A 27,631-nucleotide genomic window follows, 5' to 3' on the forward strand; every position below is an offset into this window, starting at 1 on the left:
TATTACGAATGGGATAAGATTATTGTTCAGCCCCATTTATGAAAGGTATGAAGTCTTCGGCATAGCCGAAGAGAGTCCCGCCCTTACTTGTTGCTATTGTTATTATTATGATTAAACGATATACTATATATGCTAAGTAAGAAGATAAGCAATCACCGCAGTGATAACCGAAAGTATTTCGGATGTGTTGCGGTGTAGCAGCCCTTAAATTTTCTTTATTCTGTTTTACATTAGAAAATTTTATTCAAGGCAAATGAAGTACCAGGTTCTTTTATCTCAACAGCTGATTGCTTCTTCTTGATTATTTTCCATACAACGTCTTGGTACAACAATAGCCGTGTTTTTTTTTTTTACACGCGTATACGTTTCGTTTGCGCGTGAAAAAAACGCCTATCCTCGCTTAGATAATGCTTAGTAGACCCATCTAGCGGCTGTGGTTAAACAACTAGCTACAGCTACTGGGTGTACCGAAAAGCGGAGACACAACGCTCTGATGGCCATAGGGTATAACATAGCTGAATCAGTTGCGATGAATTGTGGATACACATAGAATACATAGAATTAGTGTAGAGGGTGAAACAAAGACATATATTTCAGTTACATCTGAGTATAATGCGTATTGAAATTTAGTAGGACAAAATTTATGCGCAGCAATTTCAGAGGTGTATTTAAAGTTTTTCACTTAGCAGTCCATATAAAGTTTAAGCGTAAACGGATATACGCGTGTTAAAAAACACGGCTAATAGCTAATAGCCGTGTTTTTTTATACACGCGTATATGTTTACGTTCGCGCGTGAAAGAAACGCCTATCTTCGCTTAGATAATGCTTAGGAGACCCATCTAGCGGCAGTGGTTAAATAACTAGCTACAGACACAGGGTGTACCGAAAGCGGAGACACAACCCTCTGATGGCCATAGGGTATAACATATAGCTAAAAAAGTTGCGATGAATTGTGGACACACATAGAATACATAGAATTAGTGTAGAGGGTGAAACAAAAACACATATTTCAGTTACATCTGAGTATAATGCGTATTGAAATTTAGTAGTACACATTTTATGCGCAGCAATTTCAGAGGTGTATTTAAAGTTTGACGCAGTCCATATAAAGTGTAAGCGTAAAGACGTTTACGTGTAAAAAAAAACACGGCTAATATATCAGTTATTCGAAATCAATGAACATCTTCTTTTGACTTGCAATTTTTCTCCTCGGCGAACTGGTTGAATTCGCTTTGCCATGAGCTTGTACTGATTCAACTTGCTTTGACCAATAAAGGAAAACAACTTGTCATAGCAATAATAATGACCAAGAAATTACTATCAAGTCCTCGGGCTACATTCGAACACATGATCTCAACTGAGGTTGCATTGCTGGAAGCACTTGGAGAAAAGATAAAGAAACGCTGCTAACAACTTACGAAGCAATTAATTGGCCGGCCACTAATGTGCTACTCGTCGCAAATTTGATCGGTTGAACTAAAGAGCACACACTGGATATTGCGGCAGGCCTGCCGAAATACTGCACTCAGAAATGCCACGAAAGTTCTTGTTATATCCCCTGAATATTATATTCATAGTAAGATACAACCGCTCAACATAAAATTGTAGTTTTTGCTAAAAAACTGCTTGATCTATTCCCACCTGTAAAAGGGATACGAAAACATTTTTATAATCACTTTGTTGAGATATGGGACCTACACACTCATCTGTTTGATTTAGATAAACATAAGGATAATCTTAGCCCAATATACACAGAATCGGTAAGCACCTTCCCTGGGTCGCGCGCGATGAACCCCATTAATTCTATGCACTATCCAACCCTTTAATAAGAAAAAAGCAGACTACCAATGTAGACACGAGTCGCTCTGGCTCCATTTCGTTCTGGATACTGCAACAGGTTTAACTCTTACTTGTCAAGGATTAGCCCCAGCATAAGTAATGTATGCCCTAACTATTTTATTTTCTCATATTTGATGGGAATCTTAAGATATATAAAAATTTATAATTTTTGGGAAAAAAGAATATCTATTTTAATAAACCAGCCTAGTGTAATGTAAATAAGCACATAGAAACAAAAAGCACATTTTGCAAGCAATAAAAATTATTCATAAAATTTTTGAGTTCATTCTTTTCAATTTATCTTAAAAAGAATATCGAAAACATTTGGTGCATTTCGCCAAAATAATTTACTAATTAAATCGTATATTTATTTATATGTGATAATTATGATGGCATTTAATGTCAAACTTTTGTATGCAATTTCGTACTTGTTGGCCATTTGCCGATGCGGCTGCGGATATTAATATCAAAACTATGTAAACTATGTCAAGTTGGGGAGCGAAATTAGAGCTGCGACCCGGTTCAAATCGAGGTGGTTATTTTTATTGGAAGTTGGGGTAGCGCACCCCCAAGTGGCCCAATGAAACAAAGCTAATCCTGCACCCTGTACGACCGCCATTAGACACAACGTCACGAGGGAATGGCGATTTAGTCACCACTATACCGCATGCGCATTTCTCTGCGCTCCCTTTCAGCATGCATCAATTTCGTCATAAATATAAATACCATCTTGATCATAGCGGTGCAACAATCTATTTAACCGTACATCCGGGGAACTAAATTCCTAATGGAAGGCTCCTCTCCAAAAACTCTATGTACTGGGAGTCTTTCGCCTTGAAAACAGGGGCAGTGAAGCTTACATGTTCTGCCCTTTCCAATTCGGATTGAAACTGTGGACAAAAAAATCGAGGTGGTTCATAAGCCGAAGCACCCCCTGTTTTGGCACTTTGAACAATTTAATGTGTATTTTATTTGGGTTTTATTTTCAATAATGCACATTCAAATGTTTATTTAAAAATCCGCTCTTGGGCTCAATTTAAATTATACAAGAAGAACTTAATTCCCACATACTTTTAAAACATTTTAGAGCTCAAACAGCTCATATAAATTCAGGTATAATACTTTGTTAATCTCAATTTTTTATTCGGATTTGTTCATATTCTTCCAGTGCCCCTTTCTTTTGAATTAATTAAACTTCAATGTACCCATCACTAGCGTCAAGACATTACAAACCTCTTCTTTTGAGGCTGGAAAGAACTAATTTCGAATTTAGTGACCTTTTCGGTGTTTGTGTCATAATTTTAACACCCATTCTAGTTCATTTGATATAACGGATTAATTTTTACTATAAAAAAGCTGTCCTACCCTATCTTAACTCGTAACAAAAGCAAATAAAAACCAGTAAGGAAGGCTAAGTTCGGGTGTAACCGAACATTACATACTCAGTTAGAGCTGTGGAGACAAAGTAAGGGAAATCACCATGTTGTAAAAGGAACCTAGGGTAACCCTGGAATGTGTTTGTATGACATGTACATCAAATGGAAGGTATTAAAGAGTATTTTAAGAGGAAGTTGGCCATAGTTCTATAGGTGGACGCCTTTTCGAGATTCGCCATAAAGATGGACCAGGGGTGACTCTAGAATTTGTTTGTACGATATGAGTATCAAATGAAAGGTGTTAATGAGTATTTTAAAAGGGTGTGGGCCTAAGTTCTATAGGTGGACGCATTTCGGAATATCGTTATAAAAGTGGACCTGGGTTGACTCTAGAGTGCGTTTGTACAATACGGGTATCAAACGAAAGGTGCTAATGAGTATTTTAAAAAGGAGTGGGCCTTAGTTCTATAGGTGGACGCCTTTTCGAGATATCGCCATAAAGGTGGACCGGAGGTGACTCTGGAATTTTTATGTACGATATGGGTATCCAATGAAAGGTGTTAATGAGTATTTTAAAAGAGCGTGGGCTTTAGTTCTATAGGTGGACGCCTTTTCGAGATATCGACATAAAGGTGGACCAGGGGTGACTCTAGAATTTGTTTATCCGATATGGGTATCAAATGAAAGGTGTTAATAAGTATTTTAAAAGGGAGTGGCCCTTAGTTCTATAGGTGGATGCCTTTTCAAGATATCGCCATAAAGGTGGGCCAGGGGTGACTCTAGAATTTTTTTGTAAGATATGGGTATCCAATGAAAGGTGTTAATGAGTATTTTAAAAGAGCGTGGGCCTTAGTTCTATAGGTGGACGCCTTTTCGAGATATCGACATGAAGGTGGACCAAGGGTGACTCTAGAATTTGTTTGTACGATATGGGTATCAAATGAAAGGTGTTAATGAGTATTTTAAAAAGGAGTGGGCCTTAGTTCTATATGTGGACTCCTTTTCGAGATATCGCCATAAACGTGGACCAGGGGTCACTCTAGAATGTGTTTGTACGATATGGGTATCAAATTAAAAGTATTAATGAGGGTTTTAAAAGGGAGTGGCCCTTAGTTGTATATGTGAAGGCGTTTTCGAGATATCTACCAAAATGTGGACCAGGGTGATCCAGAACATCATCTGTCGGGTACCGCTAATTTATTTATATATGTAATAACACGTACAGTATTCCTTCCAAGATTTCAAGGGCTTTTGATTTCGCCCTGCAAAACTTTTTCATTTTCTTCTACTTAATATGGTAGGTGTCACAGCCATTTTACCAAGTTTTTTTCTAAAGTTATATTTTGTGTCAATAGACCAATACAATTACCATGTTTCATTCCTTTTTTCGTATTTGGTATATAATTATGGCATTTTTTTCATTTTTCGTAATTTTCGATATCGAAAAAGTGGGCGTGGTCATAGTCGGATTTCGTTCATTTTTTGCACCAATACAAAGTGAGTTCAGGTAAGTACGTGAACTGAGTTTAGTAAAGATATATCGATTTTTGCTCAAGTTATCGTGTTAACGGCCGAGCGGAAGGACAGACGGTCGACTGTGTATAAAAACTGGGCGTGGCTTCAACCGATTTCGCCCTTTTTCACAGAAAACGGTTATCGTCCTACGAGCTAAGCCTCTACCAAATTTCACAAGGATTGGTTAATTTTTGTTCGATTTATGGCATTAAAAGCATCCTAGACAAATTAAATTAAAAAGGGCGGAGCCACGCCCATTTTGAAATTTTCTTTTATTTTTGTATTTTGTTGCACCATATCATTACTGGAGTTGAATGGTGGCATAATTTACTTATATGCTGTAAAGATATTAACTTTTCTTTTAAAATTTGAATTTAAAAAATTTTTTTTTAAAAAGTGGGCGTGGTCGTTCTCCGATTTTGCTAATTTTTATTAAGCAGACATAAAGTAATAAGAGTAATGTTCCTGTCAAATTTCATCATGATATCTTCAACGACTGCCAAATTACAGCTTGCAAAACTTCTAAATTACCTTCATTTAAAAGTGGGCGCTGCCACGCTCATTGTCCAAAATTTTACTAGTTTTCTATTCTTCGTCATAGGCTCAACTCACCTACCAAGTTGCATCGCATAATGCATATTTGGTAATGAAATATCGCACTTTTTCGATTTTTCGCAATTTTCGATATCGAAAAAGTGGGCGTGGTTATTGTCCGACATCGTTGATTTTAAATAGCGATCTGAGATGAGTGCCCAGGAACCTACATACCGAATTTCATCAAGAGAGCTCAAAATTTACTCAAGTTATCGTGTTAACGGACAGACGGACGGACGGACATGGCTCAATCGAATTTTTTTTCGATACTGATGATTTTGATATATGGAAGTCTATATCTATCTCGATTCCTTTATACCTGTGCAACCAACCGTTATGCAATCAAAGTTAATATACTCTGTGAGCTCTGCTCAACTGAGTATAATAAAAATTTTTACGTACTAACAAGTTCATTAACTTAACAATGTAGTATATGTAAAATTTCTAACTGTTATTTATAATACTCAGCTGATGATTTTTATTCTGTAGCTGAGCAGTTTTAGATCTCAACGCTTAACAAACCTCCGCCTATCAACAACTCGGCAAAAATACGTCATGCGGATGCGCCCCTCGTGTTGGTTGGGCGGGCTTTGGAGGGTATTTATCCGTTGGGTTTATTATTATTATTATTATTTTTATTATTATTATTATTATTATTGTTATTATTATTATTATTATTAAAAATATGAATATCCCTTTGCTTTGTGTATAAAGTAAAATGAGCAAACTCTAAGTTTTCTATTTGGTTCATGGCTACTACTTCAGACTCATAGACACTACAACCGGAAACCTTACCATATCCATTAGTTTTGAACAACTGGAGCATGAGTGTATAGGTTCGTCTCGCATTTAGTGCCACTGGCGACAACCTTCAACTCCTATCACGGTTCTAATATCCCCATCGAAGCATAGGTATGAAGTCAAATGTTTGATGGCGCTTTACTATTATGGCTGCATGTTCTCAAGCTGACAAGCTAGCCTCGAGGATTTTAGTCAAGCTGAATTTTTTAAAACTATGTATTTGTAACCATCCTGCAATTTTCATTCAGCCGATCTATCTTGCGTACTTCGATGAAAAAAGACTATAATTTAAGCACGCAACCTTATGTTTGAAAAGCGGTTGAAATTTTGACAAAGTTCTTCGAGCCCTGAACCTATCGTTTCGATTTTTGAGGCGGTTTGTAGACATGTAAAAATTTTATTCAACAAAAAGCAATTCTAAATATAGTTACGTTGGTCCTATGGAAGACTAGCACGTTTCACTATATGCATGGATACCTAGTACTTCTCGTTATTTAAGTGGAAAATAATCACAATTTGCTATAGATCTGTGCCCGTATTACGTTTTACGATCCATGATCGAAACGCATTTTCTAAGTCACAATAGCTGTAAAATGGTGGATTGGGTTAATGGCATACATATGTGAACAAGCAACACATAGAACTCGTTATATCCATATCTTATTATAATTTTTAGAAATAGTTTGAGAGTTGCATAGCTATCGTTTTGCTGAAAATGGTTCGTAAAACTTAATTCTGGCCCTAAACTGGGCTAAGTTTGTACGATCTGTGCTAGTTATGTCAAATTGATCTGATACATGAATTCTTAAATTTGAAAGTTTGTAGGCATATACATATGTCTGGATGTCGGATCTTTGCTTTCGTGACTCAATCACACCGAAACGGCTTAACATATTTCGATAAATTTTAGCAATCAGATAGTCTTTGTTCACTAGCTCCCTCTGGGGGTAGCTAATTTTGAATATTCTTTAATTGTTTCTTTTTTTCAAATTTGACACATACTTAAGGAGATAAAGAATCTACTGGCTTTGTTCTTTTGAAAAAAGTATAACCCCCTGAGGAAGAATATCTTTAAATAGCTGTAACTCCAAGATAATTTGACGTATTTTGTAGTAAGAGCGTACATAGGGGAACTCTATCGGGGTTATATAATAGTTCTCGATTGTGTTTTTCGGTGCTATTTGGAATTATTTTGTAATTGTAAGCGCCATAATTTTTCAATTATTTTGGGATCATCTCCGGACAAATTCAGGATTATTTACTGGACTGATCCGGACTATTTTTAAGATCATATTAAGACTACATCGGCATTCTTCCCAGTAAATTTTGGTATGCTTTTCAAGTATAGGTTAGGTTAGTTTTGAGTGGCAGCTTCAGAGGCACACTAGGGCCAGAATCAGGAGGCCTGTTATGATACCATTCCTCGGACCCGATAAAAGCTACCAATTTTTGATGTCGTACTCCACGACTTGGTGTAGATTATCCAGAATTCGAGCTTGGAAACAGCGCTGTGGCACCACTTAACGCCGAGCAGTTGCATATTAGAGGATCCACAATTACCTCCTTTTCATCATCCTACAACTTCAACAACATCGATGATAGGGTACTCCTAGCCTTTCTGCCTATCTTCCAATAAGGCAGTGCCAAGTTAGTATCCCTACAGTCATAAAAATTTTATACCCACCTAGTTTGTAAACGTAATGGGATCTCTTAAGATCCCATTTTGGACAGGTTTTTTTTTTATTTTTCCAACATCGAGGGGTTTGTAGCCATATATCGGTGGATTGATGATAAATGTACTCTATTAGCATGAGCTAACATGTGTTATTTGTCGGGAAGAATCAACTATATCTTACTCTGTCTTGCATGTTCAACTTCCATATAACTTCCCCTGAAGAGATCGACGGCAATATGGTGTTAGTTAAAAATAAAATGCGTAAGACCCACGCATAGAAACAGTATCAAACTTTCCTTATTACTACCAAAAAAAAATTAATAGACTGCAGAGAGCGACCCTCGGAGGGGTAGCAGTCATGTCTAATTAACGCACTTAACGTGCTCCCAAGCCAGCTATGTACCTCTGGATTTTACGTGAGGTGTGCCTTTACTCAGATAGCCAAACAGCGCTGCAAGAGGTCGCATTGATCCGCACCTAAATTCGAAAACATGACTCGTGTATAGATACTGTTACGAATATTAGCAAAACTAAGGAGTGCTGCCAGCTCTAAGCCGATGCTAAGCAGTGACGTGAATGCACATCAATAATTCAATCATCATTTATCTACATAAACGAAACAATAACTGCGTCTACACATATGTACCATGTACGTATACGAGCAGCGAAGAGTCAGTGCACAAATACATGCATATATCTTAGATACTCCTATAAGTATGAAATGAGAAAAACTATAAAATTGTGCAATTGTAGTTACAGCTGAGAAGTTTGAGAGCTCATGGACAATGCTAGTACATTCTAGAAGATGCGAACGAGGAAACCAAAGAGTACAAAAGGCGATAGATGTAGAGGCGCTGTAATTCAGTTTGATTTGAGTTGTCAAGCAGTTACGACTAAGACGATATCTAGCGAGCAATAGCAGTTTCATTTAAGCTATCAGTTTGGTTATTAAGCTATTCGTTGCACAGTTTGAGTGTTATTGTGAAGTATTTTAATAAAGACCATTTTTCCATTATTCAATATTGGAGTTATTTATTCAACAGTTTAGCGATACGAACCTAGCAAAAGGGCATATAAGAGGATTTGCAGCAAATTCGTTACAATTGGTGTCAGAAGAGGAATTGTTGAATAAATTGCGAAGATTGGGAATACAACTGGGACATGGCAAAATTCAGTGAATTGAAGATCCAGCAACTGAAAAAGGATGTGGAGAACCGTGGATTAAATACAACCGGCAATAAGATCGAACTTCCAGCACGGCTACGAGAAGTAATGGAGTCGCAAGGAATTGATGTGGACGAGTTTGTCTTCTATTCTGATGGGGACGAAACAACAACAAAATTGAAGAGAAAAACGAAACATCGCAGACGGTTACCAGCACAGACTTGAGCATGATATTGGCTGCAATATCTGCACAAACATCGACAGTAGCATCAATGTCGTCGCAATTGGCATCCCAACTGGAAGCGCAAGAGGCACGTATAACAGAAATGTCATCGCAAATATCCACCAACATGTCATCTCAGCTGGAATCGCAGGAGACACGTTTAGCATCCAAGATGGAAGCACAGGAGGCACGTATTTCAGAAATGTCATCGCAAATGTCATATCAACTGGAAGAGCAGAAGACATATATGGCATCCCAGCTCGAATCACATGAGACACGTATTTCAGAAATGTCGACACAGATTACATCAAAGATGGAAACACAACTGAAAGAGCAAGAGGCACGTATATCATCAAAACTGAAAGCGCGTATGGACGAGAAAATAACGTAGTTTGAAGAAAAATTCGATGCAGAGGTGGATGGTTTGAGGGGTCGTATACAGGAATTGCAACTAATTCGCCCAGTTGTTTCAGCAAGCAATACGAAGGTAAAAACTCCATCCTTTGACGGCTCTGTTCCTTTCCAGGTGTTTAAGATTCAGTTTGAGAAGACCGCAGCAGTGAACAACTGGAGTGCGGAAGATAAAGTTGCTGCACTATTCGTGGCATTGAAAGGATCTGCTGCTGAAATCCTACAGACTATTCCCGAAGGAGAGCGGAACAATTATGAAGCATTGATGGCTGCTGTAGAACGACGTTTTGGAAGCGAGCATAGAAAACAGATATTCCAAATTGAGTTGCAAAACCGTCACCAAAGAGCGAATGAGACCTTGCAGGAGTTTGCTTCGGATGTTGAAATGTTGGCACATTTGGCAAATGCGGACGCACCCGTGGAGTACAACGAGAGGGTAAAGATTCAGAGCTTCATAAACGGCATACGGGACGTCGAAACAAAGCGAGCTACATACGCAAGCCCAAAGAAAACATTTGCACTGACTCAGGAAACAGCGTCACTTTTGTGTAAGCCAGTTTCCAAAGCACGCCGTGTGGAAGTAGAAAGGCCAGAGTGGGTAGACACAATTTTGGAAGCACTGAAGGGATCTCAACAGAAGAATGCCGGAGTTATTAAATGTTTCAAGTGCGGAAACCCAGGTCACATTGCACGTCATTGCGATTTTAGTACTAATAGTTCCAACAATGTGGGTGGCCGTAAACGCAAAGCTGGAGGAGATGAGCAAGAGCGAGTAAGAGGTAGAGATCGAGAGCTAGGTCCAGCTATTGAGTGCCCTGTGATATCTTTGTTGCAAATTGGTAGAAAATCTAGCAGTCTTACCGTCAGAGGGAATGTGGATGGCAAAGAACATGTATTGACTGTAGATACGGGCGCATCTCATTCCCTGATTCGATCTGATTTGGTCTACAGGAGAGTAAAGTCATTACCTGAAGCAAGGTTGCGTACGGTCACAGGCGAGTATAATCAAGTCCAAGGCGAAGTGGTATGTGAGGTATTAATTGGAAAAGTCATGGTTCTACACAAATTCGTTGTGGCGGAGATCGTTGATGAAGTCATATTGGGAGTGGACTTCTTGGTTGACCATGACATCAGGATCGATATGCAGAGAAGGGTGATGCGTTATAAGAACCAGGACATACCACTTAACTTTAGTTTGGAAAGAGGGTTCAGCAGTAATCGGATACTGGTGGAGAAGACTCGACAAAGGCCATGAAATTCAAAGGAAAAGATTGATAGAGCGAATGGGCCAAATAAATCAAAATCAAAAGTACCTGTGGGAGAAACTCTGGCATTGACAAAACCTAAAAAACGCAGGAAAACGAAGCAACGAATTTCCGAGAAAGAATGCGAGGGTAGTTTCAAGCCAGAACGCACTACTGTGGGGAAACGTGGGAACGATACTGATTATGCAAAGCAAATCCGTTCAGCGCAAGCTCTACGAAGTAGTTCATCGACCAAACAACAGAGTGTGAAGGAACGAACCAGGGTATTGAGTGGTACGATGAAATACAGGTACCATGAGAACAATAATTCGAAAGGTTTCTTGGCGGGAGATTTGGTGCTGTTATACAACCCTCAGCGGCGGAAAAGTGTTCCATCCAAATTTCGGTGCAGCTGGGAAGACCCGTACAAGGTTTTGAAGAAGATCAGTGATACCCTCTACCGCATACAAAGCATTGAGAAACCACAGAGTAGAAGAGTGGTATATTTGGCGATCCTAGCAGCGTTTAGATCGAGAGATTTGTCTGATCGGGACGATCAGACTTAGGTGGAGGGCAGTGTTACGAATATTAGAAAAACTAAGGAGTGCTGCCAGCTCTAAGCCGATGCTAAGCAGTGACGTGAATGCACATCCATACATCAATCATCATGTATCTACATAAACGAAACAATAACTGCGTCTACATATATGTACCATGTACATATGCGAGCAGCGGAGAGTCAATGCACAAATACATGCATATATCTGAGATACTCCCACAAGTGTGCAATGAGAAAAACTATAAAATTGTGCAATTGTAGTTACAGCTGAGACAATGCTAGTAGATTCTAGAAGATGCGAACGAGGAAACCAAAGAATATAAAAGGCGACAGATGTAGAGGCGCTGTAATTCAGTTTGATTTGAGTTGTCAAGCAGTTACGACTAAGACGATATCTAGCGAGCAATAGCAGTTTCATTTAAGCTATCAGTTTGGTTATTAAGCTATTCGTTGCACAGTTTGAGTGTTATTGTGAAGTATTTTAATAGAGGCCATTTTTCCATTATTCAATATTGGAGTTATTTATTCAACAGTTTAGCGATACGAACCTAGCAAAAGGGCAAATAAGAGGATCTGCGGCAAATTCGTTACAATACACAGGAACATCAAGGGCAACGAAAAGGTATCCGAAGTTGCGTGGGTAGGGGCACTGCTGGAGGCAATGGAAGTGATCGAGATGCATCATCCACTTGCATCAATCAAAAGAAACAGACGCAATAGATTCAAGGAGTTAGCAGTCTCTAATTGATACTCCTTGGACACCTGCGAGATAGCCAACAAAACTTGGCCGTAACACGATAGTAGAAGAGCAGGGGACCAAGAAAAGAAGTATTTATGATCACTATCATAATCACTGGACACTGGCCGCTTGGCCTGCCTGCCGAGAGAATTGAGATCCCTTTTAAGAGCAACTGCAGGAGATGTGGCAAGGAGAGCAGCAAAGAAACAGGTGATCTCTCCTGTAAGAAAGCCGCGCACTACATGCAACTACAAAATGCATTTTGAAAAATTTCTTAATTTCCCATACCAAAGTCCATTTAAATTTGAGTCGAAATTTTGAAACTGTGACAAGAATGTTAAAAGCTGAATTTCAATTTAAAAAGAAACAACAATTTTTAGGGCGCAGCAAATTTTTACAATACTTCTTTACATAATATTTAAATTTTCCATTCAATTCCCTACGAGAAATACATGGTAAAATTGGAAGAAAATTACCTGCTTAAGGAGTGCATTCTCTGAGTGTGTTTAATTTGGTCAAGATAAGATCATATCAATAGTAGTACTTAGTAAAATTAGAAGTTACAAATTTAAAATTTCCGGTTGAATATTAGTTGCATAATTCCATTGTAGTGTTTTCTGATAATATTTATTCCCTTAATATATTTAATATACCATAATTTGTCTTCTAGTGTGGCTGATTTGGATTTAAATAACAAATATGTAGAATAATAATGAATCAATAGAGCATGAATTTTGATAATCAATATCAGATAACTTTTTTATATATGAAAAGGCGGTGAAAGCCCAGTGTCTCTACTTGATCTCAATTAAAACCTTTCCTTGAAAAATTTAATAATAAAATTCTTATATTCAAGTACATTTTCAAAGCTCTCAAGAACATGATTACTAATACGTGAATAAAACATTCATGCACCTGCTCAAAAGAATATGTCATAAGCTCAAGAATATATTCGACCATGAAACATGACAATAAAATAAAAACGATAACACAATACAATGTATTGTATAAAACCAAAAGCAACATGCCACAAACAAATTGTTCAAGATAGAAAATAAAATGAAAACTTTCTTAAATCAACTAATGCAACTGATGATCGATTTGACCATTTCAGCTTGCTTATTCATCTACCTGTTGACAAATGGGAAATCACTGAAAGGCTAGACATTGTACATTTGTACGTTTTTCTTTATTTTTGTTTATATGGATATGTATGTATGTAAAGATATGTATATAGCATTACTTTAGCAATTTATTTTATACCTGTGCCCATAAGTAGATTCATATATACATACGTATGTATGTACTTAGGTTAGTTTGTATGCCATGAGTAATTTGTTCGTTTGAATAAAGTTATATGCATTGCTGATTCATTCGTTCTAATTTAATTTGATTCTGCTTTTTTTTTACACATGTATACATATCTAAAAAGTTTATTTTGAATTTTTCTTTTATTTTTCAATAGACAGAGAGCTTTGATTTTTGCTTTTGAATCAACTTTTTTTTCAATTTAAGGATCTGCTATATTTGGCAAAAAGAAGAAGTTCCTCACTTCGCGCTTTAAGTACAGTTAACGTTAAGCACATCTTAAGCTTAGGGTCGAGTCGCTTTAATAATATTTATCTCATTATTTATGACCAAACTCAGAATTATGCTGTTTCAGTTTCAATGGTGGGTTTGGTGCAAACACCTCTTACATTGAAATTAAAGATATCTGTATTTTTTACATATCTACAAAATTTTTTTTTATACTCAGTTGAGCAGAGCTCACAGAGTATATTAAGTTTGATTGGATAACGGTTGGTTGTACATATATAAAGGAATCGAGATAGATATAGACTTCCATATATCAAAATAATCAGGATCGAAAAAAAATGTGATTGAGCCATGTACGTCCGTCCGTCCGTTAACACGAAAACTTGAGTAAATTTTGAGGTATCTTGATGAAATTTGGTATGTAGGTTCCTGAGCACTCATCTCAGATCGCTATTTAAAATGAACGATATCGGACTATAACCACGCCCACTTTTTCGATATCGAAAATTTCGAAAAAACGAAAAGTGCGATAATTCATTACAAAAGACAGATAAAGCGACGAAACTTGGTAGATGGGTTGACGTTATGACGTAGAATAGAAAATTAGTAAGATTTTTGACAATGGGCGTGGCACCGCCCACTTTTACAAGAAGGTAATTTAAAAGTTTTGCAAGCTGTAATTTGGCAGTCGTTGAAGATGTCATGATGAAATTTGGCAGAAACGTTACTACTATTACTGTATATGTGCTAAATAAAAATTAGCAAAATTGGATGAAGAACACGCCCACTTTTTAAAAAAAAAAAATTTTTTAATTCAAATTTTAACAAAAAATGTAATATCTTTACTGTATATAAGTAAATTAAGTCAAAATTCAACTCCAGTAATGATATGATGCAACAAAATACAAAAATAAAAGAAAATTTCAAAATGGGCGTGGCTCCGCCCATTTTCATTTAGTTTGTCTAGAATACTTTTATTACCATAAGTCGAACAAAAATTTACCAATCCTTCTCAAATTTGGTAGGAGCATAGATTCTATGACGGTAACTGTTCTCTGTGAAAATGGGCCAAATCGGTGGAAGTCACGCCCAGTTTTTATACACAGTCCACCGTCTGTCCTTCCGCTCGGCCGTTAACACAATAACTTGAGCAAAATCCGATATATCTTTACTAAACTAAGCCCACGTACTTATCTGAACTCACTTTATCTTGGTATAAAAAATGGCCGAAATCCGACCATAACCACGCCCACTTTATCGATATCGAAAATTACGAAAAATGAAAAAAATGCCATAATTCTATACCAAATACGAAAAAAGGGATGAAACATGGTAACTGGATTGGTTTATTGACGCAAAATATAACTTTGGAAAAAACTTTGTAAAATGGGTGTGACACCTACCATATTAAGTAGAAGAAAATGAAAAAGTTCTACAAGGCGAAATCAACAGCCCTTGGAATCTTGGCAGGAATACTGTTAGTGGTATTGCATATATAAATAAATTAGCAGTACCCGACAGATGCCCTCGCTAGGGTAGGCACCTTGTCGTTGGTGTGAGGGCTTAGCCGAACTCCATAGCGCCCGACTATGAGGCGGAGCTGTTTAGGACTGACATCTACGCCGTTTCGCCTCATAGGAGGGCGGCGGGATGTCGGTGACCAAGAACTGCCAACCCCCTAATCCAGGGTGTTATGCGGACCGTGCCTATTGGACGATTTGCAGCCAGGGGATAAATTCGGCTGTATTCGAACGGAGCCTTCCCGATACCGGGCCATCTCGGGAAGTATTTATGGCCTTACCGCAGTAAGGGGCGCTGCTGTGGCGGACGGTTTTTTCCCCGTATATAATACTGGACCGCTGAGCCCGCCTTGTCGGGCAGGTGGTCGTACGACCAAGATGAACAACTCATTACCTGAATGTAATAAGGAGTATGTAAAGAGGAGGACTGAGTCGCAATCCAAGGACGACAAATACGAATTAAGCGATGCGTCGGACTCGGGGAGCGAGAGTAGTGCTGATTCAATGAACTCCGTGTTGGAGAAGCACACAAATGAAAACGGAGTAGAAGAGTGGAGAAGGGTACGGAGCAGAGGAAGTAAAAGAGCTCTCTCGCAGTACCGTGCAGCACTAAGAATTGTACAACGCTTGGGAGCAGTGGTCGGCCCAACAGAAGTGGAGATCGAGCGCTTGGAATGGGCCCATGAAGCGGTAGAAGTAGGTCGAAGGCAGTTCAAAAGGTTTGCTGCGAGAAACCCTCGGTTCTGCAACCGGTACGAGGAGGAAGAAGCGTCGAATGGCAGAATGAAGAGGCAACGTTCGGCAGAAGGCGACAATCCTGCTTTCAAGAGGCAGAAAAGACCCAGTCCTAGAGCCGCGAGGCAGGGCAGTCGCATAGACAAGACAAGTAGGCCCAAAGCTGTAAGACAGATGGGTTCCAATAGCGAGGTAGCAACTACCTCGAAAGCTGCCAGTCAGAGGGATGTTCCAACTACGGAAGTAGGAGATAAGCCAAAGGGAGATAACGCTAAGACTCCGGCTTTCTCGGAGGCGCTAAAGGGAGTTAACGCGAAGACTCCGGTGTTCTCGAAGGTTCTAAAGGGAGATAACACTAAGACTCCTGCTTTTCCCGAGAAGATGAGTGATGTGGCAAAGCAGTCACTGACTGTGGCGCTGGTTGATCGTAGCAGTCCGTTCGGACAACTGACTACTGAAAGGTGGAGATCTGTGGAAAGGGAGCTTATTAGCTTAATGCTTAAGATGATGCGGGAACAACCAAGTAAGCCCCTTCCAACCTTTGATTCGGGGGGATGGTATAATGGTGTGAAGATGATAGCGTGCGACAACATCGCGAGCTTGCGGTGGCTGGAGGAAGTCGTTCCAAACCTCCAAAGGCAAGGCACGAACGCGCGGTTTGAGGTGGTGGATAAAGCGCAAATCCCCACGGTACCAAAAGTTAAGGTATGGATACCATGCGTGATGAAGTCGGAGGATACACTGCGACTTCTGCAGAATCAGAATCCGAACATACCGACACAGGATTGGAAGGTACTTACTGTATCTCGGCCTACCGAGGATGGTCAGTTCTACATCTTCCAAATAAACAAGCAGGAGGAGGATATTTTGTACACGCAGCTTGGCAAAATGTCCTTTGGCACTGGCAAAATTTACATGCGACTCAGGAAAAGAAGTCCCGAGGATAAAAATCCTAACACGCTGGAAGTGGGCGAAGTCGAAAAGGACCTCAGAAGCCTAAGGGAAAAAAGACAGGTGGAGGTCCCTGACGTCACCACGAACGTGCTAGAAGAGGACCAACCGCTAAATGGTGCTGTGACTCGCACAGAGGAACACACGGCACAACACTCACGAGGGGCTGAAGGGGGCCTCGAATACTCTAAACCAAAAGGGCAAGAGGAGGACGACGACGTCAAGACGAAGGTGCTGGAGGGGTACAAACAGCCCAATGGTGCTGCGAGTCCTACAGATAAACCTCCAACACAGTAAAGTGGCGTCGAGCGAACTCCTCCTAACCCTTGAGGAGGGTTCGTTTGACGTGGCGCTGATCCAGGAGCCGTGGCTCTCATCGGGAGGAAAGGTTTCTGGACTTAGCGCGCGCGGGTTTGGCGTTTACTACGCACAAACGGAAGGACGGGTGCGAGCTGTAGTAATGGTAAGGAAACAGCTGCATTCATATATGCTGCCTAATTACACCACCGAGGATCTCGTAGCGGTGGCCGTTGAGCAAAAGAATAAGCAGGCATTTATCCTGGCGTCCTGCTACATGGCCCATGCTGCGGAGGTTCCACCGATGGAGTGCAAAAGGCTAGTACAGGAGGAAGGGCGCAAAGGGCGGTTGGTCATAGGCGCAGATGCAAATGGGCACCACAATGCGTGGGGAGGAGGAGATACGAACGAGAGAGGCGAATCTCTATTTTGTTACATCCTGCAAACCAATTTGCAGATAGCCAATAGAGGAAATGTTCCAACATCCAGCAATGTTCTCGATATTACATTGAGCTCCGAGCGTGATATATCAAGGTATGATTGGATGGTTCTCGATAGACCATGCGTATATAAGCTTCAGCATCCCACTAAAGAGGGTAGAGAAGGGAGGAACCTTTAGAAACCCTAGGGCAACGAATTGGACTAAATTCCAGAAACATGTAGAAACGAAACTGGGACAACCCAAATAGGTTGCTAATGTAGAGGAACTGGAGGAGTCGAATGAATTCCTAACAAGGACGCTTATGACTGCGTATAACAAAGCTTGCCCTCTAAGAAGATTCAGAGGAAAAGCAAAGCCGCCATGGTGGAGCAATGAGCTGAGTCTTCTAAGAAGACAGGTAAAAGAAATGTTTAAACTCGCAAAGACCGCGGAAAGCGAAGCGTGTCGGGACGAGTACAGGGATCTACTGAGGATCTACAAGCGTGAAATTACCAGGGCGAAGAGAAACTCATGGAAAAGTTTCTGTACGGACATAGAGTGCTCCAGTGAAACAGCACGGTTGAAAAAAGTCCTAGCAAAAGGAAACATAGTCCAGGGACTAATAAAGAAAGAGAACGGGGAATGGTCACGTGATAGTGAGGAATCCCTTGAGGTGCTTCTCGATACACATTTCCCATCGGGAGACGGTTTAGAAGAACCAGCAGACATCACTCACACTTCGATCACGGAGCTAGTGGTGCCGGGCTTGGTGACCGATACCAAGATCGAGTGGGCAGTGAAGACGTTTTCTAAGTTTAAATCGTTGGTCCCAGATGGTATATTCCCGGCCATGCTACAATTCTCAAGCAGGGCGGTCGTGGAATGGCTTAAAATAATGTTCGATGGGTGCATAAGACTGAATCATGTTCCGCACTCTTGGAGAACTGCTCGTGTAGCTTTTCTACCAAAGGCGGGGAAGATCGGTCACGTGTATCCCAAAGACTATAGACCCATTAGCTTAACATCATTTCTGCTCAAAACATTTGAGAGGCTGATAGATGTGTACATAAAGTCCAACGTGGACGGAAAGCTGCTCTCCACAACACAGCATGCGTACACCAAAGGCAAGTCGGTAGACACCGCATTGCATAGGGTGGTAATAAGCATAGAGAAATCCCTGGAATATAAAGAGTATGCTCTAGGAGTATTCTTGGACATTGCCGGGGCTTTCAATAATGTTGCAAAATGGGCGATTATGGATGGTCTTAATTACATTAAAGTACATCCTGCCTTAATCAGATGGATCGGCTGCATGTTAAATTGCAGAAAAATTACATCACAATGGGGATTGTACGAGGCCACGAAATCAGTGGACAGGGACACGCCGCAGGGAGGGGTGCTATCACCTCTGCTGTGGACACTGGTCATCAACCAACTGCTCAGGCAATTCGATGAGGGACCCGTGAAACTTACGGCTTACGCAGATGACGTTGCAATTGTCATAAGTGGAAAATGCCTTCCAACGATTAGTTCTTTGATGGATCGGGCGCTTCGGGATATTCATACCTGGGCATCTAATGTCGGGCTGAAAGTCAATGCGGAGAAGACGGATATGGTCTTGTTTACAAAGAGGTACAAGGTCCCAAATTGGACCAGGTCTAAGTTAGGAGCGGTGACCTTACAGGAGAAACCTTGCACAAAATATCTAGGAATCATCCTAGACAGTAAGCTGTCATGGAAGCTCAACGTGGAGGAGAGGGTCAAGAAGGCCTCAACGGCACTCTATGCATGTAAAAGAATGCTGGGGTGTACGTGGGGCCTATCGCCCTCTCTTTCTCATTGGGTTTTTACAGCGATTGTAAGCCCTATTCTATACTATGGAGTTCTTGTTTGGTGGAAAGCCACACAAAAAACAACATACCTCAAAAAATTAGAGGGGGTATGCAGACTATCGATGCTTTGCATTACGGGAGCCCTGAAAACAACCCCGACGGCTGCACTGTATGCCATTCTGCACATTCCACCTGTAGACCTGGTAGCAAAGAACAAAGCATTAACGACCGCAACCAGGCTCGGTGCTTCGGGGCAACTTGAGCGCCGACCATATGGCCATAGTAGTATAGCGTCCTCAGTCACAAGACGAACAGACTACATGATTCCCTACCTGCACTTTGAGGGAGATCTTAAGGCCACAATAGAGGTGGACGGTTGGCGCAAGGGTGCGCAAATGGCGGACGAGGCGATACATGTGTACACCGATGGTTCCAAAATAGTGGAAGGAGTAGGGTTTGCGGTATACTGCGCTGATCCGGAATTAAGCAGATCCTACAGGCTGCCGGATTACTGTAGCGTTTTCCAAGCGGAAATATTAGCCGTAACCAAAGCAGTAGAAACCTTGGAAGAGAATAGCTTAAGCTGCAACCGTGTTAACTTTTATATTGACAGTCAAGCAGCAATTAAGGCAATAATCTCGCATAGCACAGCATCTAAATGCGTGTTAGAGTGTAAGCAGTCTCTGGAGAGAATCGGGACAGGGAGAAGCATACATCTATATTGGGTCCCAGGGCATATGGGAATAGATGGGAATGAAAAAGCGGACGAATTAGCTAAAAAGGGCGCATCCCTTGAAGCTTGCTCCGTAGACGTCCCAATTAGATTGGGCGAGATTAAGCGAAGGCGAGAGGTGCACATGATCGACCAAGCAGAAAAGGCGTGGGTTCAAGCGCGGGGCTGTAAAGTGTCGAAGATTATGTGTAGGTCTTACAACCTTAGACTAACACAGTTGCTTCTATCATTAAAAAGAGAGGACTGTAGACTCATGACGGGTATTCTGACTGGACACTGCCTTCTGGCGTCACATGCCTTTAAATTAGGCTTGGTCAGTGATAGCAGGTGTAGGAAGTGCGGGTTGGAGGAGGAAACGATCGAGCACGTTCTGTGCTCGTGCCCTGCACTTGCCAGGCTAAGACTCCAGCTATTAGGAGTGATACAGCTGTCAGATCTAGAAGCAGCAAGTGGCTTAAGTCCTAGGAAGCTTCTAGTATTTGCCAAGAGGACGGAGTTATTTTATAACATAGGTCCTGGTTTTTGATAGGGTTTTTCAGTTTGGTCGTTAAAACAAACTTCTGGTAACACTACGGACTCAATCAGTCTATGTGAGGTCCTCATGGACCGGCCAGTTCAACCTACCTACCTACCCGACAGATGATTTTCTGAATCACCTGGTCCACATTTTGATCGATATCGCGAGAACGCCTTCACATATACATCTAAGGGCCACTCGCTTTTAAAACCCTCATTAATACCTTTAATTTGATATTCATATCGTACAAACACATACTAGAGTCACTCCTGTCCCACCCTAATGGCGATATCTTGAAAGGGCGTCCACCTATAGACCTAATGCTCACTCCCTTTTAAAATGCTCAGTAACACCTTTCGTTTGATACCCATATCGTACAAACATTCTATAGTCACCCCTGGCCCACCCTAATGGCGATATCTCGAAAAGGCGTCCACTTATAGACCTAATGCTCACTCCCTCTTAAAATGCTCAGTAACACCTTTCGTTTGATACCCATATCGTACAAACATTCTAGAGTCACCCCTGGCCCACCCTAATGGCGATATCTCGAAAGGGCGTCCACCTATATACCTAATACCCACTCCCTCTTAAAATGCTCAGTAACACCTTTCGTTTGATACCCATATCGTACAAACATTCTATAGTCACCCCTGGCCCACCCTAATGGCGATATCTCGAAAAGGCGTCCACTTATAGACCTAATGCTCACTCCTTCTTAAAATGCTCAGTAACACCTTTCGTTTGATACCCATATCGTACAAACATTCTAGAGTCACCCCTGGCCCACCCTAATGGCGATATCTCGAAAGGGCGTCCACCTATAGACCTAATGCCCACTCCCTCTTAAAATGCTCAGTAACACCTTTCATTTGATACCCATATCGTACAAACATTCTAGAGTCACCCCTGGCCCACCCTAATGGCGATATCTCGAAAAGGCGTCCACCTATAGACCTAATTCCCACTCCCTCTTAAAATGCTCAGTAACACCTTTCATTTGATTCCCATATCGTACAAACACATTCTAGAGACACCCCTGGTCCACCTTTATGGCGATATCTCGAAAAGGCGTCCACCTATAGACCTAGTGCCCACTCTCTCTTAAAATGCTCAGTAACACCTTTCGTTTGATGCCCATATCGTACAAACACATTCTAGAGTCACCCCTGGCCCACCCTAATGACGATATCTCGAAAAGGCGTCCACCTATAGACCTCATGCCCACTCCCTCTTAAAATGCTCAGTAACACCTTTCGTTTGATACCCATATCGTACAAATATTCTAGAGTCACCCTTGGTCCACCTTTATGGCGATATCTCGAAAAGGCGTTCACGTATAGAACTAAAGATTACTCCCTTTTAAAATACCCATTACCATCTTTCATTTGATACCCATATCATACAAACACATTCTAGAGTCACCCCTGGCCCACCCTAATGGCGACATTTCGAAAAGGCGTCCACCTATAGACCTAATGCCCACTCCCTCTTAAAATGCTCAGTAACACTTTTCGTTTGATACCCATATCGTACAAACATTCTAGAGTCACCCCTGGCCCACCCTAATGGCGATATCTCGAAAAGGCGTCCACCTATAGACCTAATTCCCACTCCCTCTTAAAATGCTCAGTAACACCTTTCATTTGATTCCCATATCGTACAAACACATTCTAGAGACACCCCTGGTCCACCTTTATGGCGATATCTCGAAACGGCGTCCACCTATGGAACTAAGGATCACTCCTTTTCAAAATACTCATTAACAGCTTTCATTTGATACCCATATCGTACAAACATATTCTAGAGTCACCCCTGGTCCACCTTTATGGCGATTTCTCGAAAAGGCGTTCACCTATAGAACTAAAGCCCATTCCCTTTTAAAATACTCATTACCACCTTTCATTTGATACCCATATCGTACAAACACATTCTATAGTCACCCCTGGTCCACCTTAATGGGGACATCTCGAAAAGGCATCCACCGATAGACCTCAGGCCCACTCCCTCTTAAAATGCTCAGTAAAACCTTTCATTTGATACCCATATCGTACAAACAAATTCTAGAGTCAGCCCTGGTCCACCTTTATGACGATATCCCTAAATGGCGTCCATCCATAGAACTATGGCCTACTCTCTCTTAAAATACTCTATAATACCTTTCATTTGATACACATGTCATACAACCACATTCCAGGGTTACCCCAGGTTCATTTTCCTTATTTTGTCTCCATAGCTCTCAACTGAGTATGTAATGTTCGGTTACACCCGAACTTAGCCTTCCTTACTTGTTTTAATTTAACTTTATTTTATTTTATTATTTTAATTTTGTTTTATATCTTTTTATTTTATTTTATTTTATTTTATTTTATTTTATTTTACTTTATTTCATTTTATTTTATTTTTCTTTATTTTATTTTTTTTTTATATTTTTGTTATTTTATTTTATTTTATTTTATTTTATTTTATTTTATTTTATTTTATTTCTTCCTTGAGCTCCACCTTGGGCTATACATTATACATCGATTGTATACAACAAGACATATAAATCTATTTATACTAAATATACATAGGTAAATTCCTAATAATCTGTAAATTACATGTCAATGTCTAAAAACGAACGAACAATGGGTGTTGTTGATAGAATTAATGCCTTTTGAATAGGTAGAAGCTTATCTTCTAATTTTAGTTTCTCCAGGGTCGTCATAAGGGTTTTGAGTACCACGCCTGTTGATGAAATGATTATTGGCTCTATGCTTACTTTATCAAGGTGCCATAACAGCTTCATTTCCTGAGCAAGTCCTGTGTACTTTCTTTTCTTTTCTGTGTGCACGTCTTTCAAGTTGTGCGTATTAGGAACCCCAATATCAATTAAATACGCGCTCTTTCCTTTCTTTTCTAATAGGACTATATCCGGCCTGTTATGGGGTATACTTCTATCTGTAAGTATAGTGCGGTCCCAGTATAGTTTATATTCGCTACTTTCTAGCACTGCCGAGGGAGAATATTTCTAATACGGGACCTCTTCTGTAAGCAGATTCGAACGAATTGCCAAGCGCTGGTGAACGATTTTCGCTACGTTGTTATGTCGTGCTAAATAGTCTGTTGCTGCGAGCACAACGCAAGCTCCTGTCATGTGCTGTATTGTTTCCGACTGCTGTTGGCACTTCCTGCATTTGTCACTGTCTATTTCAGCGCGTACAATGTACTTTAAGTAATTTTTAGTGGCGATGACTTGGTCCTGTATTGCTATCATGAACCCCTCAGTTTCCATAAAGATTCCTGAATTTTTCAGCCATAGGGATCGATCCCTGGTTGGCTTAATGAATGGCGGTGTCTGCCATGGAGTATTTTCATTTTCCATTCATCAGTGAGTCAGGCTGTATGAATAGAATCGCTTTCTTCATTCTGTATGTCGAGATTAAACAGGTTTAAAGGCGTATAGTTTTTATCCGCCCCGCATGCAGCTTGGTGTGTTACTGTGTTCTGCCCTAAGATATACTGGCGTAGGTTTGCGATCTGTTTTTTACAAAGATGTTGGATATATATCAGGCCACGCCCTCCTAGACTTCTAGATAAGTTTATTCTCTCCACTGCAGATTTCGGGTGATGTGCTCCGTATTTTGTGAGCAGTGTTCGAGTCGCTCTTTTAACACCTTCCAACTGCGTGTCAGACCATTTTAATACTCCGAAACTATACGTTATCACTGGTATCGCAAACGTGTTTATTGCCTTAAATAAATTCCTGCCATTAAGACCGGATTTAAGGAGTGATACTGTTCTATCTAGGAAGCAGTCAGTGATATTCTGGTATCTTCTGGCCTGCATATAACTTAGGTATTTATGGGACTCATCTGCTTCTAATGCATCTATTTTTCCATTATTCGTCTATTTTTTCATTATTTCATTTTATTTTATTTTACTTTATTTAATTTAATTTAATTTATTTAAAATTTTCTCCTTTGAAGGTTTACATTAAATATCGGTTATAAACAACAAGATACTTAATGCTATTTAATTCTATTAACTAGTTACATTGGTTTGGTTTTACAGTTGTTGCTAAGATTTTCTATAAATAAATACATATGTATCAGGTTTTTAAAATTATATAATTCTTCGTAGATTAGTGTATGCTTAAGAATTTTCTAACTACAGAGCTTTCGATAAAGTAACAGCCTTCTGTATCGCTCGTCGCTTTTCGGTAAGTTGAAGTTTCTCAAGGTTACAGTTCAATGATTTCGGGATAACTCCAGTTGAGGATATTATTATTGGTAGTATGTTGACTCTGGGCAGCTTCTCCTGCTTATTTACGATCGCTATTTCAGGTCGATTATGGAGGGAGCTCGTGCGTCGCAACATCATGTAGGTTTAGTGGGGAATACTTCAAACCTGTCTTGCATATCGTTTATAAGAGGGGGCTGTTTTGATTTTGGAAGTATATTCGTAGCTTATGAACACATTTCTTGTGCAAATGTTTTATATCTACCATGCCTCGGCCACCATCCTGGCGTGGCAACTAGAGGTGGTCTATCTCAGATTTAGGATGATGGGCACCAAGTTTTGTTAGCAGCGTCCTTGTTGCTCTTTTCGTGCTCTCCAACTCTGTTTCCGACCATTTGATTGTTCCGAAAGTGTATGTGAGTACGGGGATCGCGTATGTATTAATGGCTTTAAAAAGATTGTCTCCATTTAAGCATGACTTAAGTAAGCTCTTGACCCTATCCAAGTGTTCGTTTGTTGTGTTTAGCACTATTTCACTGTGCTGGATGCTTCGGGCCTGAAGCAAACCAAGGTATTTGTAAAATTCGCTTTCAGATATACCATTTATCTGTCGCATAGCTGAGAGTTTCGCAGTACAGATCTCCCGTTTTCTACACTCAGTCTGCGGCATTTATCAATTCCAAATGACATTCTAATATCATTTGAAAAGTCCTCTGTAAGCTCCAGCAGTGTGTTTATTTGACGCTCGTTTGCGACATACAGCTTAATGTCATCTATGTATAGCAAGTGTGACAGTTGGTAATGCGTCAGATGTGGAGATTTTATGGTATACTCATAGTTGGTTTCTTTTAGGATGGTTGATAATGGGTTTAAAGCGAGGCAGAACCATAGTGGACTTAATGTGTCTCCCTGAAAAATTCCTATTTTAATGGGTATAGGAGCAGATTTTATGAGACCGTTTCTTTGGCTTATATTTAAAGTAATTTCCCACAAGGGCGAGAGATGGCGCAGCAGTTTCTTAATATTCGGTGCTATCTTATATATGTCTAGTACTTCTAGCAGCCAGGAGTGTGGGATGCTGCCGAAAGCTTTAGCAAAGTCAATATAGGCGGTATAGACGTTCCTTTGCTTATGGTATGCTTGTTCCATAGCAACCGCTTCAATGATGAGCTGCTCCTTACAACCTTTGCTTATTTTTGTACACCCTTTTTGTTCGCTGTGCATGATTTAGTTGGCCTCGATGTGGTGGTAGATTTTATAGGCCAAGTAGGATATTAATACCTTGTACAGGTAAAGAGACATGTTATTGGCCTATACTTGGATGCGTCTTTTGTATTTTTTGGGTCTTTCTGAAGTAGATACGTTTTGCTTTTAGTTAAAAAGTCTGGGATAATTGATCCTGTTTGCAGGAACATTGTATAGTGGTGAGCTAATGCACGATGCGTGTAAATTTTTTCTACCAGAAGTTATGGATACCGTCTTGTTCTGGGAATTTCCAATTATGTGTGTTTCGCACTGCTTTTCTCACATCTTCTTCATTTAAGGCTATGCTGCTCATCTCGCTTAGGCTTTCCATCCTTCTACGCTCTTCTCCAATCCACGGGGTGTTTTTGGCATGCTCGCTATTCACCGACCATATGGAACGCCAATAATCCTCTACTCGATGAATATTTGGGTGCTAAATATTGTTACGAATATTAGCAAAACTAAGGAGTGCTGCCAGCTCTAAGCCGATGCTAAGCAGTGACGTGAATGCACATCAATAATTCAATCATCATGTATCTACATAAGCGAAACAATAACTGCGTCTACATATATGTACCATGTACGTATAAGAGCAGCGGAGAGTCAATGCACAAATACATGCATATATCTGAGATACTCCTATAAGTATGCAATGAGAAAAACTATAAAATTGTGCAATTTTAGTTACAGCTGAGATGTTTGAGAGCTAATGGACTAGTATATTCTGGAAGCGCCTAGAAGATGCGAATGTTAAAGTCAAAGAGTATAAAAGGCGACAGATGTAGAGGCGCTGGAATTCAGTTTGATTTGAGTTGTCAAGCAGTTACGACTAAGACGATATCTAGCGAGCAATAGCAGTATTATTTTGAAAGAGTTATTTATTCAACAGTTTAGCGAAACGAACCTAGCAAAAGGGCAAATAAGAGGATTTGCAGCAAATTCGTTACAATTGGTGTCAGAAGTGGGATTTGTTGAATAAATTCCAGAGTACAACAAGGACATGGCAAAGTTCAGTGAATTGAAGATCCAGCAACTAAAGAAGGAGTTGGAGAGCCGTAGATTGAATACAAGCGGCGTTAAACTTGAACTCCAGGCTCGGCTACGAGAGGCAATGGAAGCAGAAGGAATTGATGTGGAAGAGTATGACTTTCATCTTGATGGCGAGGAAATAACAAAAATGGAAGAAACACCGCAGAAAATGGCGAACACAGACTTCAATATGATATTGGCTGCAATATCGGCACAAATGTCCGAAATGTCATTACAAATATCCACCAACATGTCATCTCAACTGGAATCGCAAAAGACAGATATTACATCCAAGATAGAAACTCAGCTGGAATCGCAGGAGAACCGTATAACAGCGAAGATTGAAGCACAAGAGGCACGTATAACAGAAATGTCATCACAAATATCCACAAATATGTCATCACAGCTGGAAGAACAAAAGACATATATGGCAACCCAACTGAAAGAACAAGA

This window comes from Eurosta solidaginis, chromosome 5, assembly GCF_040869045.1.
Source record: "Eurosta solidaginis isolate ZX-2024a chromosome 5, ASM4086904v1, whole genome shotgun sequence".
Taxonomy (NCBI): domain Eukaryota; kingdom Metazoa; phylum Arthropoda; class Insecta; order Diptera; family Tephritidae; genus Eurosta; species Eurosta solidaginis.